Below are 15881 nucleotides of genomic sequence, written 5' to 3' on the forward strand. Positions count from 1 at the left end.
CACTGGGTTCAGGGAGTCAAGAAGGGATGCAGACCATTCCCCTAAGGAGGCTGATAAAATCAATAACAATTAACAACAAAGCAGGCATATTAATTCCCTGTCTTGTTTAGTGTCATCATTTTCACCTGGCCATGCGGATCATAAAGTTCCATCTCCCTTACAACCCACATCCTGCTACAATTTCCTATCAGTTGTGCCTCCTACACATTTTCCGGCTCACCCCTTCCTCTTATTCTACTGCTGTTGCCTTCTGGGACCCAAAAGCCTATTTCTACGGCTCTTCAGAAAACATCTGTGCCGTGGGATTTCTTCTAGTGCAGCGAGTTTTAACCGGTGTGCCACAAGAATTTTTAAAACATACAATGCCTATTTAGTCAGGAGCACTGACCTCTTTCCCCTTAGATTGTCAAATAAAGAAATGAAAACAGCCAACACAACAATAGCTGTCTGGTGTAAACGAATCAAAATTATACCTATTTTTTGCCAGATCAGCAAAATATATATGGTGTGTGTGTGTGTGTGTGTGTGTGTGTGTGTGTACGCGCGCGCACTGCAGAATTTTAGCAATTCATTTGTGTGTGGCATGAGACCAAAAAAGGTTGGAAATTGCTGTTCTAGTGTATCCCTCTTATCAATCCCTTGTGCACATAGGAACCAGAGAAATTCTAAAAGGTGAAGTTGAGACAGACTGAGTGGGCTGGGGTCAGCAGACAAGTGAGGGCCAGCTAGGAAGAGGGGGTGAAGGCCAGAGCGCCCTGCTGTCATAGGCCTGGGGAGGGAGGGGGCTGTCTCAGGTGTCACTAACCAGACACCTGCTGAACTTGTTTCCATCTTGAGACACAGGAGCACTCAGCATCTCATCCCAAAATACATTTTCATCCTCACCTTTTATTTCACCCCCAGAATCTCCCAAAACTCTAAAAACCAAATGTAAAGCTGACTGCCTTCAAGCCTTTCTTGCCCATATCATCATCACTCCCAGGAATACTCGTTCCCTCACCCAACTGGCAAGTTCTACTTGGTCTTTACAGTTTAATTGCAGGACAGCTTCCTCTTTTGAGGTCTTCTTTATCCACGGGCACCTGCCTTTATACATCCACTGACGCTTTTTCATCAAAATGGTGTGTTGTTACATGACTTTAATTATTTCTTTATGTTTGTTTCCTCCACTAGGCTGAGTTTTTCCTGGAGGAAAATCCTAGGTTTGTCAATTATTTCATTCCTAGCATCCATCACCATGACTGGAATACAGTTGCATAGCACAGACTTTTACTTAAAGTTAATTAAACTGCATGCAAGGATGGATTACAAAGAGGAAGCAAGTGAGAAAGAGAAGGCAGGCAAGCATGAGCATTTTAAGAACTAAAGATTATTTTCCCTGCTATTCCACACTGTGAGCTTAGCAGCACGGTGAGGAGGAGATGGGACATGTGATGTGATGTGATGGGATGGGATGTTGGGATAGAAAGATATGCCACACATCTTCAGTATGACAAATCAATGTGCCCAAATCCCCACACCCTACTTGTGACTTTCACTGTGTCCCAGAAAAAGAGTTTATTTGAGCATAAATTGATGCCAATCAGGCAGTGCCAAACCAAAAGTGGTTAGGAGCCCTTCGTCAACAAGAACTAGGGGCAAGGTTTTTATAGAGAAGATATGAAAGCAAAGCAAATAAATAGATTGGTTATAGTTTCAGCAGCTGTCTTATTCGGGAAAGCCTCATTGGCTATTTCTGAGGCTCATCCTTAAGTTTCTTTATCAGAGTTGAGTGCTCTGCCTCTGCCTTGGGTTTTGGCTGACTTACATAAGCTGCCAAGGCATCTGAGCCACCCAGTCTGTGGCCCCCGTGTTTAAAGACTAACCGTGCTTCTGTCCTCTATCCAATCTAGAGTAATCTTTTCTTTTCCCTCATTTAATGGATTCACTGCAACAGAACTATTTTAAGTGTCTAAAGTATTTTATAATTTGTCAGAATTTGAAAGATCATGGAAATTAAAATTCGCCACATTCAATATTGAAGCTGGGTGGCTTTAGTTGAGTTTACCATCCAGTTGGATGTTTTTATCTTAGTCTCCACCAGTTATAGTATCTGTAGCATATTGGAGATATTTTAGTAGATATGTTATATGAAATACTTAATACAAAATTTTTAAATCATGGTAATCCTGCTCTTTCCATAAGAAAACCACAGTTCAGGAAGATGAAATCACTTGCCCAGCTTTGCACAGCCAGTCAGTAGCAAACTAGGAATCAAACTGAGAGTGCGCCCAGCCCAAACCATGCATCCCCCCCCCCCTTTCCTTATGCTCCTTCCTATAACCAATGTCAACGCCAGTCCTCAGGCCTTCACTCTTCCAAAATCACAATCTCTATCATGATTCACTTCAACTTCACTGTTTTGTTTTTTAAATGAATGTTTTGTTCTTCTTTTTTGTTTTTTTCTCATGGAAAAACTTCTCTCCTGCCTACTCAGGGATTTATAATTCAGCTCGCAGAACCAAAGCACATTTCCTTCTTAGGCAAATTAACTACAAGCTTTGATCGAGAGCACCTAAACATTTTTCTTCTCAAATGTGTTTAGCAGGAGTGTGCTCTATGGTTGGAATATCAGATAAAAAAAAATAGGTTGGGAGTTTTGTTTCTCAGGGAAAAACTTCTCTCCTGCCTACTCAGGGATTTATAATTCAGCTTGCAGAACCAAAGCACATTTCCTTTTTAGGCAAATTAACTACAAGCTTTGATCGAGAGCACCTAAACATTTTTCTTCTCAAATGTGTTTAGCAGGAGTGTGCTCTATGGTTGGAATATCAGATAAAAAAAAATAGGTTGGGAGTTTTGAATCACATATCCACTAAAATCACTAAAAAGATGGAGAAATTAGCTCCTTAGCACTTTTCTAGGTACTCTGCCTGTTTGAGTGTATTTCTTCACTTAACATGTATTTTGAGCTATGTGAACATGTTTTAATTGACAATGTCAGTGTCTAGCTGAACTGGATTTCTGCAAAGTGGAGAAGCGCTGGGCTACATGATCCTGCACTAGGTTCTCTCAGACGCCACTCTCCCTGGGGACCATACAAAGTCCTGCTCACAGGGTTCTTTTAACAATATATAATTTTTTATTGATTTCAGAGAGAGAGGGAGAGAGAGATAGAAACATCAATGAGACAGAATCATTGATTGGCTGTCTCCTGCATGCCCCCCTACTGGGGATTGAGCCAGCAACATGGGCGTGGGCATGTGCCCTGACCTGAAATTGAATCTTGACCTCTTGGTTCATGGGTCGATGCTCAACCACTGAGCTATACCAGCTGAGCTCATGTACCTCTGTAAAGAAAATCTGACCTTGACCTTACATGGTAAGGGAAGGACATAGAGGAAAGAAAATGTCCCTGGGTATACTCAATATTTGTAAATTTCTGGATTTCCTCCATATCATATATTGTTGTAGAATATAGAATTCAGTCTGATTTAAGAGCTTAAACTTTATTTGATGGAACAAATTTATTCTGTATAGCCTAGGAAGCAGAATGAAGGCTAGAGGATAAAATGTAGGCTGTAAGAAAGACTTTTAAATTTGAGGCAACTAAGTGTAATAAAAACCACTGGAGCTGTTATGGATTGTGCACCTACTATGTGTCAAGCATTTAATTAAATAATGCATAGAAATCAATGCCATGAATGGATCAGAGAAAGGCATGAATGCCTATTATTTAAGTAAACTTCAGACCTATGAGGTATGTTAGATTGAGGAATGTTGCCTTTTTTTTTTAAATATATTTCATTGATTTTTTACAGAGAGGAAGGGAGAGGGATAGAGAGTTAGAAACATCGATGAGAGAGAAACATCGATCCGCTGCCTCCTGCACACCTCCTACTGGGGATGTGCCCGCAACCAAGGTACATGTCCTTGACCAGAATCAAACCCGGGACCTTTTGGTCCTCAGGCCGACGCTCTATCCACTGAGCCAAACCGGTTAGGGCGAATGTTGCCTTTTTTAATTACTAGATTTGTATGAGCAGAGGAATTTGGAAAGAATGTTAACTATATCATATTTATGGTGCAGAAATCTTATGGGCATATCTTCAGTCTCAAAAGAAGGGCCTTATGGTATTGAAGGACAGGATGACATTCAAGGCCTCTGAGGAGCAGAAATGACCCATCCCCTTAGCCTAGCTCAGCACCCAGGCCTGAGAGCTGAAGGGAAGGAATGCTTCCAGCTCTAGAACGTGTTTCCTCCTGGCAGCAGCAGCAGCTCGTCTAGAGAAGGACATGGTCACTGGGAGACTAAAAATAACCACAATCCTTACATCCAAAGCGAAAGTTTGCATGGGACCCAAACAAAGGGGCAGAACGAAGGGGATGTTCCCTCCAGAGGAGCAGAATTACAGCATCCAGGGCTAGCGCACATGGGTTCCGACAAGTCAGAGTGGGAGCAAGCAGCTCACAGACAGAGTTCAGAACTCAAGTTGAGCAATGATGACCCAGAGCTGGGAGCTGTGGCCAGTGCAGAGCAAGGTGGCCCTTAACGCAACATGGCCAGTGTCCTCATAAGAAGAGGGGAGAGGATACAACGACAGACAGGAAAAGCGCCGATAGGACCGGAGCAGGGACTGGAGGGACAGCCTCAAGCCCAGGAGAGCCTAGGACTGCTGGCCCCATCAGAAGGTAGGAATCAGCCAGGAAGGACTCTGTCCAGAGTCTCAGAGGAGTCACGGCCCTGCTGATGCCTACATGTTGGACTGCTGGCTTCCAGAACTGTGAGCCAGTGAATTTCTATTGTTTGAAGCCACCCAGTTTGCGGTCATTTCTTACAGCAGCCCCCGAAAACCAACAGGACAGCTAATGCTGGGGAATGAAGTGCCTCTTTCCCAGTCTTCGGAGTCTAAGCTATTCTTATCTCTTGACGGCGAGAGCCTGGTTTTGAAGTCTCTGGGGACACGTGCTAGTAAAACAAAGCAGTGTGTTCCCAGAACACTGATGAAATCTCTTGACTCTTCCAGCCTGCCCTCTCCCCCAGGGCCCCCCACGAATCTCCTCTGGAGATCACCTGTCTATCCTGCTGCCTTTACTGTGAAGGGGGTTCCAAGACACAGACACCCCTGCTGTAATGTCCCTGCGAGGGGGCAGCAGACTACATACCAAATTGCATCCAAACCAGCCATTTCTGGCACAGGAAAGCTTTCCCTCTTCTGGGAGGAAAGAGAGAGCTATGCCATTTTCAGAGCAGGGCCTCTGAGTATTTGCTGCCAGTGGAAAGGGCCACTCAAGGGAAGCAGCCTTTTGAGGGTGACATGTTTGTGCAGCCTGACAGGACCTGAACATTTGTAAATCGGGGACTGAAGCGAATACAAATGACAGGAAGAAAGGCAAGGCCAAACTCCCACTTCCGTCAGCTCAGAATAAATGTCAGTCCTTCTGAAGGCACATTTAAAGCCCGAATCCCGGGATGAATCAGACCAAGTGTTCCTATTTAGATAATAGCAAAATCAGGCTTCAGAGAATTGTTAGTCAGCAAACCGCATTTTGGGGAAGGCCATGCTCCCAGAAAGGAAATGAAGAGTTGGGATTCCAGATTTAGACCTGCAAGAGACCAGAACAGCAAGGTGCAGAGAAGAAAGATCCGAGCTGCGCTCTTTTTGCTGGAATAGAAGGGAAGCTGGAGTAAGCAGCATGAAAAGCAAGGTCCTGTCAGCTCCTTCCAACGACAAGATCAACACCAAAGCACTGTCTTACAGTGGCTTCAGGCGGCTCACCCCACCGAATGACCTTCCTGTTTCTCTTGGCTGCAGCCCCTCCTTCAGCCTCTCCTTCTACCCTGGCTCACCCCCAAGACAGTCAATTTCACTCTCCACATCTCAGAGGCTGCAGCCCATGCAGTCTTGACTACTGTCCGGGTCCCTGGAAGCAGAGGTAGCTCTCCACTGAGCCTGGGGAAGGCGGGGGCTGTAATTTCCCTTCCTGAAGCTTCTCCCATCCGAGGATGGATGAAAACGGGCTTTGGAGGAAGAGACACTGCTGTACATGCTGTCCTTGTCTGTCAACAGGTGCGGGATGACTGTAAGTGATGGCAAGACATGTTCCATTGTATTTCTCTAACAGTCCACAGTTCTCCCAGCCCTCTTAGAATAATTCCAGTAATGAATGATAGATGTAGCTAGCAGATAGGAGCACTGATGTGCAATTTTTAAATGACTTTATTTTTGTTTCTGGTCCTGAAACAGATTTATTTGAATCTGCCCTCATTTCATTTGGTGGTTTATAGGCACACCTCAGAGATATTGCAGGTTTGGCTCCAGACCACCACAACAAAGTGAATATAATAAAATGAGTCACACAAATTGTGTGGTTTCCCAGTTCCTATAAAAGTTATGTTTGCATTATACTGTAGTCTACTAAGTATGCAATAGCATTATATCTAAAAAAATGTGTATATCTTAATTAGAAAATGTTGTATTGCTAAAAAAATAATAATAATAATGCTAACCATCATCTGAGCCCTCGGCAAGTTGTAACATGTGTTTGGTGGAGAGTCCTGGCCTCCAGGTTGGTGGCTGCTGATTGATCAGGTTGGCCGTCGCTGAAGGTCAGGTACTGTGATGCTTTCTTGAAATGAGACTACAATAAAGTTTGTCACATTGATTGAGTCTTTCTTTCACAATTTCTCTGTGGCATGAGATGCTGTTTGATACCATAGTAAAACTTATTTCAAAACTGGAGTCGGTTCTCTCACAACCTGTTGCTGCTGCATCAACTGATTTCACACAATACTCTAAATCAGTGGTTCTCAACCTTCCTAACGCCGCGACCCTTTAATGCAGTTCCTCATGTTGTGGTGACCCCCAATTTCATTGTTACAAATTGAACATAATTAAAGCATAGTGACTAATCACAAAAACAATATGTAATTATATATGTGTTTTCTGATGGTCTTAGGCGACCCCTGTGAAAGGGTCGTTCGACCCCCAAAAGGGGTCGCGACCCACAGGTTGAGAACCGCTGCTCTAAATCCTTTGCTCTCATTTCAACAACTCTCTAATGTCTTCACCAGAAATGAATTCCATCTCAAGGAACCACTTCCTTTGCTCATCCATTAGAAGCAACTCCTCACCCTTTAAAGTCCTATTATAAGATGGCAGCAATGCAGTCCTATCTCTCAGCTCCATTTCTCATTCTAGTTCTCTTTGCTATTTCCACCACATCTGCAGTTACTTCCTCCACTGAAGTCTTGAAAACCTCCAAGTCATCCATGAGAGTTGGAATCAACTTCCTCCAAACTCCTATTAATGTTGATTGATATTTTGACCTCTTCCCATGAATCACAAATGCTGTTAGTGGCATCTTTAATGAATCCTCTCTGGGGACTTTCGATTTACTTTGCCCAGATCCATCAGAGATATCACTGCCTATGGCAGCCTTGTGAAATGTGTATCTCAAATAATAAGAATTAAAAGTCAAAATTATTCCTTGACCAATGGGCTGTAGAATGAATATTGTGTTGGCAGGCATGATAATAATGTTAATCTTGTTGTACATCTCCATTGAGGCTCTTGGGTGACCAGGTGCATTGTCAATAAGCAGTAATATTTTTTAAAGGAATCTGTTTTTTTTTCTGAGCAGTAGGTCTCAACAATGGCTCAAAATATTTAGTAAAGGATGTTGTAAACAGATGTGCTGTCATGCAGGCTTTGTTGTTCCATTTATAGATCACAGGCAGAGTATAATCCTTACGGGCCCTAAGATTCTCAGAAGAGTAAATGAGCACTGACTTCAACGTCAAGTCCCCAGCTGCATTAGCCCCTAACCAGAGAGTCAGCCTGTCCTAGGAAGCTTTGGACCTCTTGGCTTCTCCTCTCTAAAGCTGAAAATTTTAGATGGCATCTTCTTCCCAGATAAGGCTGTTGTGTCTACATTGAAAAACTGTTGTTTCGTGTAGCCACCTTCATTAATTACCTGAGCTAGATCGTCTAGATAACTCGCTGCAGCTTCTACATCTGCACTCGCTGCTCACCTTGCACTTTTGCGTTATGGAGATGGCTTCTTTCCTTAAACCTCACCAACCTCTGTTAGCTTCAGACTCTTTTCTGGCAGTTTCTACACTTCTCTCAACTTTCACTGAATTGAAAAGAGATAGGGCCTTGGTCTGAATTAGACTTTGGTGGGGAACATCCGGTCCGTGGGCCATATGAGGCCCACAGAATCATTTGGTCTGGCCCTGAGAAGGCATTAGGGGTGAGATAATTAAAAGTTTGACCAAATAGAGCAGGCTAATTTTTAAGTTGATAATTTTGTATGGCCCTCGAATGATGTTATAAATATCCAAATGGCCTTTGGCAGAAAAAAAGGCTCCCCGCTACTGGTTTAAAGGAATATTGTAGCTGGTTTGATTTTCTATCCAGACCTCTACAACTTTCTCCATGTCAGCAATAAGGATGTTTTCCTTTCTTATCATGTGTGTGTTCACTGGAGTAGCACTTTTCATTTACCTTGGGAACTTTCGCTTTCCATGGACACCTTGGCTAACTCTCAGGCACCAGAGGCCTTGCTTTCAGCCTGTTTCAGCTTTCACCATGCCTTTCCCACAAGCTTCATCATGTCTAGCTTTTGAGCTAAAGTGGGAGACATGTGACTCCTCCTTTCACTTGAACACTTAGAAGGCACTATAGCAGCGGTTCTCAACCTGTGGGTCGCGACCCCTTTGGGGGTCAAATGACCCTTTCACAGGGGTTGCCTAAATACATCCTGCATATCAGATATTTATATTACAATTCATAACAGTAGCAAAATTACAGCTATGAAGTAGCAATGAAAATAATTTTATGGTTGGGGGTCACCACAACATGAGGAACTGTATTAAAGGGTCGCGGCATTAGGAAGATTGAGAACCACTGCACTATAAGGTTATTAATCAGCCGATTATCAATATTATTGTATCTCCGGGAATAGGGAGGCCCGGGCAGAAGGGGAACAGCTGGTCGGTGGAGCAGTCATCACACACACATTTATTAAGTTTGCTATCTTCTATGGTGGTTCACGGCACCCAAAACAATTCCAAAGGTAACCCCAGAGATCACTCTTCACCAGATCACTATAGCAAACATAATAATAATTTAACCATTTGAATTATTGTGAGAATTACCAAAATGTGATATGAAGACACAAAGCGACCAAATGCTGTTGGAGAAGGTACGACGGACTTGCTCAACTCAGGGTCACCACAATCTTCAAATTGTTTTTAAAAAAATGCAATGTCTGTGAAGTGCAATACAGCAAAGCACAAAAAAACCAGGTCTGCCTGTACTTCACTTTCAAATTATGACGAATCTTACTAAGCAAACAAGAGTGGCTCAAAATGTTTAAGAATCACCCAAATTAAGTGTAAGCACTGCAGCATACACTGCATCCCCATTTTTCCAAGTCATTATGGTTGTGTATATCCTACTTTATTGAATATATCTGATAAAAAGCTTAGAACTATATAAAAAAAATTAACCTATTTTCATTCTGTTATTCTCCAAGCAGAGTATCTGGCAGGCACTGTGCCAGGCTATAGGAATGAAGAAAACCCTGCATTTGCCCTTAATGTGCAAGTATTGGTGGAAGCAAAATGCACAGTGAGAGAGGCTATTATAGGGAGGACAGCATAGAAGTGAGGAGAGAGAGCAGCGGCGGGAGGGTAGACAACTCTGCTCAAAGGTTTGCAGAGGTGTTGACACAGAAGAGGAGGAAAAGAGGTGGGGGGTGGGAGGGGAAATAGGGAATGGTAGCAGAGAGAGCTTAGGTCCTGAGTCAAAGTGGGAGCAAACCGTTGGCATTTTCGGAAAATAATAAAAAGTTCAATGTAGATGAGGGAAGATTTAAATAAGAAAAATAAAAGGGTTATGCAAGCGCTTGAATATGAAGACAATTTTGAAATAGAAAGTTTAAATGTTCTCTTGCAATGCAAAGCCATTGACGGGTTTTAAACACAGGAGTGAAGGATCACATAAGCTTCAGAAAGGCCTCTGGCAGCGGCATGGGGGAGGGTGATTAACTCTGCTCAAAGGTTTGCAGAGGTGTTGACACAGAAGAGGAGGAAAAGAGGTGGGGCGTGGGGGGGGATAGGGAATGGTAACAGAGAGAGCTTAGGTCCTGAGTCAAAGTGGGAACAAACCGTTGGCATTTTCGGAAAATAATAAAAAGCTCAATGTAGATGAGGGAAGATTTAAATAAGAAAAATAAAAGGGTTATGCAAGCGCTTGAATATGAAAACTATTTTGAAATAGAAAGTTAAAATGTTCTCTTGCAATGCAAAGCCATTGACGGGTTTTAAACACAGGAGTGAAGGATCACATAAGCTTCAGAAAGGCCTCTGGCAGTGGCATGGGGGAGGGTGATTTAGAGAGAACAAACCTGGCAGTGGGGTGGACAGACCTGTTTAAATACCATTGCAATGATTTAATGAGCAGACGATAAATGTCTATGATGAGAACAGTGGCTTAAGGAAGCAGTGACATTATCCCTGCTTCTCTGCAAAGTCTGTACACTGGGAATCAATCTGGATCAACTTGCTAGTCGGGTAAAACAAGAAGAGCTGCCCTGGCCGGTGTGGCTCAGTTGGCTGGGTGGCATCCCATGCACCTGTAGTCTGTAGGTTCCATTCCTGGTCAGGACACATGCCCAGATTTCAGGCTCTACCCCAGGTAGCGGGGTGAGCAGGAGGCAGCCGATTGATATTTTGTTTTCATCTCTCTCTCTCTCTCTCTCCTTCCTCTTGCTCTAATAATCAATTTAAAAAAAGAGCCAAAGATAAAGATTTCCAGAGGAAGGTAAATGCTTTTCTCAATCCCTTCTCCTGTCTAAGCAAGTGACAACACCAGCATGAATGGAAGGCTAGAATTAAAAATAAATCTGAGATCGCATCTATGCCAATCTTCCCATGTAGAGGAAAAATAGTTAAAATATTAACTGATGCATTTTTTCCTACACGATAACTTTCTTCACTTGACAATATTCCAACATTAAAGTGTGAAGCTGAGACTTATGTTTGTAAAAAACAAAAAGGGGGAGAGATCACAAACAATTCCAGTGAGAACCGCCAATTAAATCCTTAACTTGACTTTCTGACTCGATCTTAAAAATCTGTGATGCAGATGCGGTAACCAACCCACTGTAACCCCGTCTGTAGGGGGGACTTTTAAAATTTCATCCTGATAAATGCCCTGCTCTTTAATGACAACCCAAGAAAATCCATGACTAATGGCCACTCTCGGTTTTGAGATCAAGTCCTGCTTTAGGAAATCAGACTCCCCTTCCGGTAACACAAATGTTTCCCTGAGAACGAACCGAAAGACCCTACTCTCGCCCAGTGACAGCTCTGTACTCTGCCCGTCCCTAACTCCGCGGGGACCTGAAGTACTTCCCTTTCCCCATAAAGCCGTGGTTCTCAACCTTCCTAACGCCGCGACCCTTTAATACAGTTCCTCATGTTGTGGTGACCCCCAATTTCATTGTTACAAATGGAACATAATGAAAGCATAGTGTCCGAAACCAGTTTGGCTCAGTGGATAGAGTGTTGGCCTTCGGACTGAAGGGTCCCAGGTTCGATTCCGGTCAAGGGCATATACCTGGGTTGCGGGCACGTCCCCATCACAAAAACAATATGTAATTATATATGTTTTCCAATGGTCTTAGGCCACCCCTGTGAAAGGGTCGTTCGACCCCCAAAGGGGTTGCAACCCACAGGTTGAGAACCGCTGCCATAAAGGCTCTTATAGAAAGGCAGGCAGGAATATGGGAAAGGGGCAAACAGTCTCCTTTGTCACTTCTTAGGTCCTGCTCTCAGGATCCTCTGAAGGCTCTTACAGAAAGGCAGGCAGGAATATGGGAAAGGGGGAAAAAGTCCCCTTTGTCACTTCTTAGGTCCTGCTCTCAGGATCCTCTTGTGGCTACAGCTGACTGGACAATGCTGTCCCTCTGCGTGGCAGGTGTCACATGCGTGTTCTTCCATGGGGCCCATGTATGGGTTTTCCAGGACCCCATGTGAGAAGCTCACCACTGCACAGATTCCCGACAATGACAAACTGGGCCTTTAGTCCCTCCCTCCCTCCTCGATTTCTGTTTCTGGGAAGGCATCCCACGGTCTCTGCTGGCTTCCCTTTGTCCCCAAAAGACACCCTGTTGGATTTCTACATGATGGCTCAAGTCCAGCTACTTGCCACAGCATCCACTGGGCCATGCTCAGACACCCTGCTGCACCAACAGCGGGAGGGAGGGCAGTCTGCCCTTGGCCGCCCTTCTCCTGGCCCTGCGACCCAGGGGCTTTAACCCCCTGCTGCTTCTGGGCTCGCAGCAGGCACCCATTTCTATGGTTACCAGGCCTCCTGTGTTCTTGTTTCGTTTTTTTGTTTATTTTTTGTGTCACTTTTTTTATTTTAATCTTTCAATTACAGTTTATATTCAATATTGCTTTGCACTTGTTTCAGGGGTACAGCATAGTGGTTACACAATCATATACTTTTCAAAGTGTTCCCCCCAATATTTCTGGTTCCCATCTGGCCCAATACATCGATTTTACAATGTTATTGACTATATAGAATCCCTATGCTGTAAATTTACATCCTCAGGTTAGGCCACTGGCATTAAGTGCTGGGAAGAACCACCTCGTAGAATAACCTATACTTTGAGAGAATGTGCAGCTCAGCCCCTATCTTGCTGACCGCCTAGAAGTCTCTATCTAGCTGATTCTCTTGGAGAACCCCTCCCCTCTCCCTGGGCAAGCAAAAGGGAAAAGCTTCAAGTATGATTGACACGGAGAATGTCTTGTCCTCTAACTAATTCCCTAAGCATTTAGTCTCTTATTTGCAGACTGTCTGGGAAGGGAGGATGGGGGATCACCAGGCAGCTCTGGCACTGTCTTTCCAAGCTCGGAAGAGCTGACTGGCAGCAACTTAGGTCTCTGTTTAGGATGTCACAGTACGTACTGTTCCACGTGTGGGGCTTCAGCCAAAATTCCAAGACAACAGGCAAAGCCTCATGCACTATCCCAATTTAAGAACTTGGAAAATTTAAGAGGACTGTTGTCATTGCCGCCATTGTTGTTGATGTTAGCTGTTCCAGAACTTACTATGTGTTCACAATACAGAGTTTTTCTATCAAATAGGGAGAAATAGGGCAGAAAATGCAACCTAGGAGCTGTGTACCATGAAAAGATAAGAACGAGTTCTGCAGTGGACACGAGTGATGGGGACAGCGTAGGGATAAGATGTCAGCGTGTCTCTCTGTGTGAGGATTAGGTATGGGGAGTACTTCATGCTCCACTTTGGGGCCAAATTCTTGGGGTTTGTGAATTCCTGTGCTTTTCAAGGAGCCAGAGGGTGGAGCAGCAACAGCTACAAAGAGACCCAGAGAAAGCACCTGGGGCCTCCCGCAGCCCCGAGAAGATTCAGTGTGTTACAACCGGAGGCCATGGGGAGCTGGCGAGCACGTGCTACAGACCAGCCTAGACAGGGTTGTGACCAAGACCCGGCCAGATGAGACACAGCTCAGTGGTGGCCCACAATGCACTGGGACTCAATGCCCCACCTCCCTCCACACCCCGCCCTCGCTCAAGCCTAGAGCTGAGTAGACTCTACACCAGTGATGGCGAACCTATGACACGCGTGTCGGAGGTGACACGCGAACTCATTTTTTTGGTTGATTTTTCTTTGTTAAATGGCATTTAAATACATAAAGTAAATATCAAAAATATAAGTCTTTGTTTTACTATGGTTGCAAATATCAAAAAATTTCTATATGTGACACGGCACCAGAGTTAAGTTAGGGTTTTTCAAAATGCTGACACGCCGAGCTCAAAAGGTTCGCCATCACTGGTCTACACCCTGCTGCTGCCCCAGAGGACGAGAAGGGGAGGGAGGGACTCCACGGTGGACTTGATGTGGTGGTTACCTCAATGAGACTGGGTTTTAAACTAAAAGACTTTACTCTGCACATTTTGGTTTTCTGCATCAGAAGAAAATAGGTGGGTCTTGAGCGAGGCTGAATTCGATATTAAGAAACATAAAGGTGTCCTGTGGCCACTCCAGACTGTATAACTAGGCGGTCCCACTTCACACTCGGTTTTAAAGAAAGGTGCATTGAAAACTGGGTCGGAGTTTACCTTAGAGCCTAAACCATCCATCCTCATCGAAGCCAGGTTGCTATCCTGATTCTAGTCATTGCCTTACATCAAAAGAAGTATTTCCATAAATTGACTTGGAGCATTTATAAAAGGAAGCATTTTGCCAACACAATAATTTGATGGGATGAATCCTGCCCTGCCATAGCCAAGCCTGCAAACAAAGCCAAAACCCAGATCTCTAAATAATGGTTTCCTTTCCTTAATCCCCACCTATATGGACACACATCCGAGGGCATCAAATTGCCATCAGGATTCTTGGAAGGGTTATAAGCCTCGTTTACAACAATCGAGATCCACTTCTCAGGTGAGGAGGCAGCAGCACTGATATTCAGTGAGCAAGGAGGGTCTAGAGCAGCGGTTCTCAACCTGTGGGTCGCGACCCCTTTGGCGGTAGAATGACCCTTTCACAGGGGTCGCCTAAGAACATCCTGCATATCAGATATTTACATTACGATTCATAACAGTAGCAACATTACAGTTATGAAGTAGCAACGAAAATAATTTTATGGTTGTGTCACAACATGAGGAACTGTATTTAAATGGCCAGAAGGTTGAGAACCACTGGTCTAGAGTCAGCCTACCAGGGTCAAATGGAATCTTGAATCCAGATAGGTCACCTTGAGCAAATGCTGAGAAGTTGTGTGCCTCGGTGTCTTGATTACAGTATTTCTCTCACAGTTGTCAGAAGTCTTAAGCCAACCTATCAGCATCCAGGATAATGTGCAAAGGAGTGAGTTCTCCATCAGTTTGGATATTCAACTGTAGGTGGGCCACACGCGGCGGGGATGTTGCATTGGACTGCGTCACTGCCGAGATCTTTTCGAACTCTGAGTTCTTTTGAAAAGGAAGGCTCGGTGCCAAAGAACAGAGTCTCCTTTGAGATAAACACCACCGGTGGCTCTCATTTGGAAAAGGAGGCCAAAGACATGACTCTGTTTAAAGCTGAGATAGAAAGAGGCCAAGTCACCCCTGTTGCTGAGTCGGCAGCTGGGGAGTCATGGCGAGTGCACTGGATTTCAGGCAGGAGGCCTGGGCGGGAGTCCCAGCACTGTTCTCGGCTGTGCGGCTCTGGGCAGGCAAGTAATGGATACGCTCTGAAGTTTCTTCACTTGGAAATTGGTTGTACTTTTTTTTTCCTTCTTCTCAAAAGGTACTCATGAGGATTCAATGAGCCAACATGAAATTGCTTTGAAAATGGTAAATCACGGGATGAATATAGGTCTTATCATTTTCAGAGCTCAGATTATACTATACATCATTAGCTCTGAAAATAACATATGTAACCTCAGACCCTGGCTGAGACGAAACTATTATTTTAAACATCATGATGGGTATAGAAGTTGGGAGAATGGCTATTTCAAAATCTCTTGCTTATTTTCTCTATTACTCTAGAGTAGAGATTCCAATTTACCTTGAAGGCAGGTAGCGGTTTTGTTCTGAAAATTAAAAATAATAATCAAAACAGAAACAATGGTACTGGGCCATCTATGTTTATGCAAATATGCCAGCTCTCACTTATTGTTTTAGGAAAAGGGAGGTCATCCTCCACTTGAAGGCTAATGTCTTACACTCAGTACTTGACTCTCTCCCCCCTAAATAAAAATACCTTTTATCGAAGATTTTCTATACAAATTTTCATTCAAATATTTATGGACAGTAACACTATTATGTTAAGTGTTGAGCGAAGAGTGTTGATGAGTCAGACACACTCATTCAGGTG

General features: G+C 43.9%; 1 long non-coding RNA gene across 1 annotated transcript; it reads right to left on the bottom strand.

Annotated features, from left to right (window-relative positions):
- Positions 1-6357: 6357 nt before the first annotated feature.
- LOC106724388 lies at positions 6358-15634 on the bottom strand. The gene is made up of 3 exons (XR_001360168.1): positions 15625-15634; positions 13469-13471; positions 6358-6421 (listed from the first exon to the last, which is right to left on the bottom strand). It is a non-coding gene; the product is annotated as an uncharacterized LOC106724388 (long non-coding RNA).
- Positions 15635-15881: the final 247 nt, after the last annotated feature.

This window comes from Myotis brandtii, unplaced genomic scaffold (genome assembly GCF_000412655.1).
Source record: "Myotis brandtii unplaced genomic scaffold, ASM41265v1 scaffold813, whole genome shotgun sequence".
Classification (NCBI taxonomy): domain Eukaryota; kingdom Metazoa; phylum Chordata; class Mammalia; order Chiroptera; family Vespertilionidae; genus Myotis; species Myotis brandtii.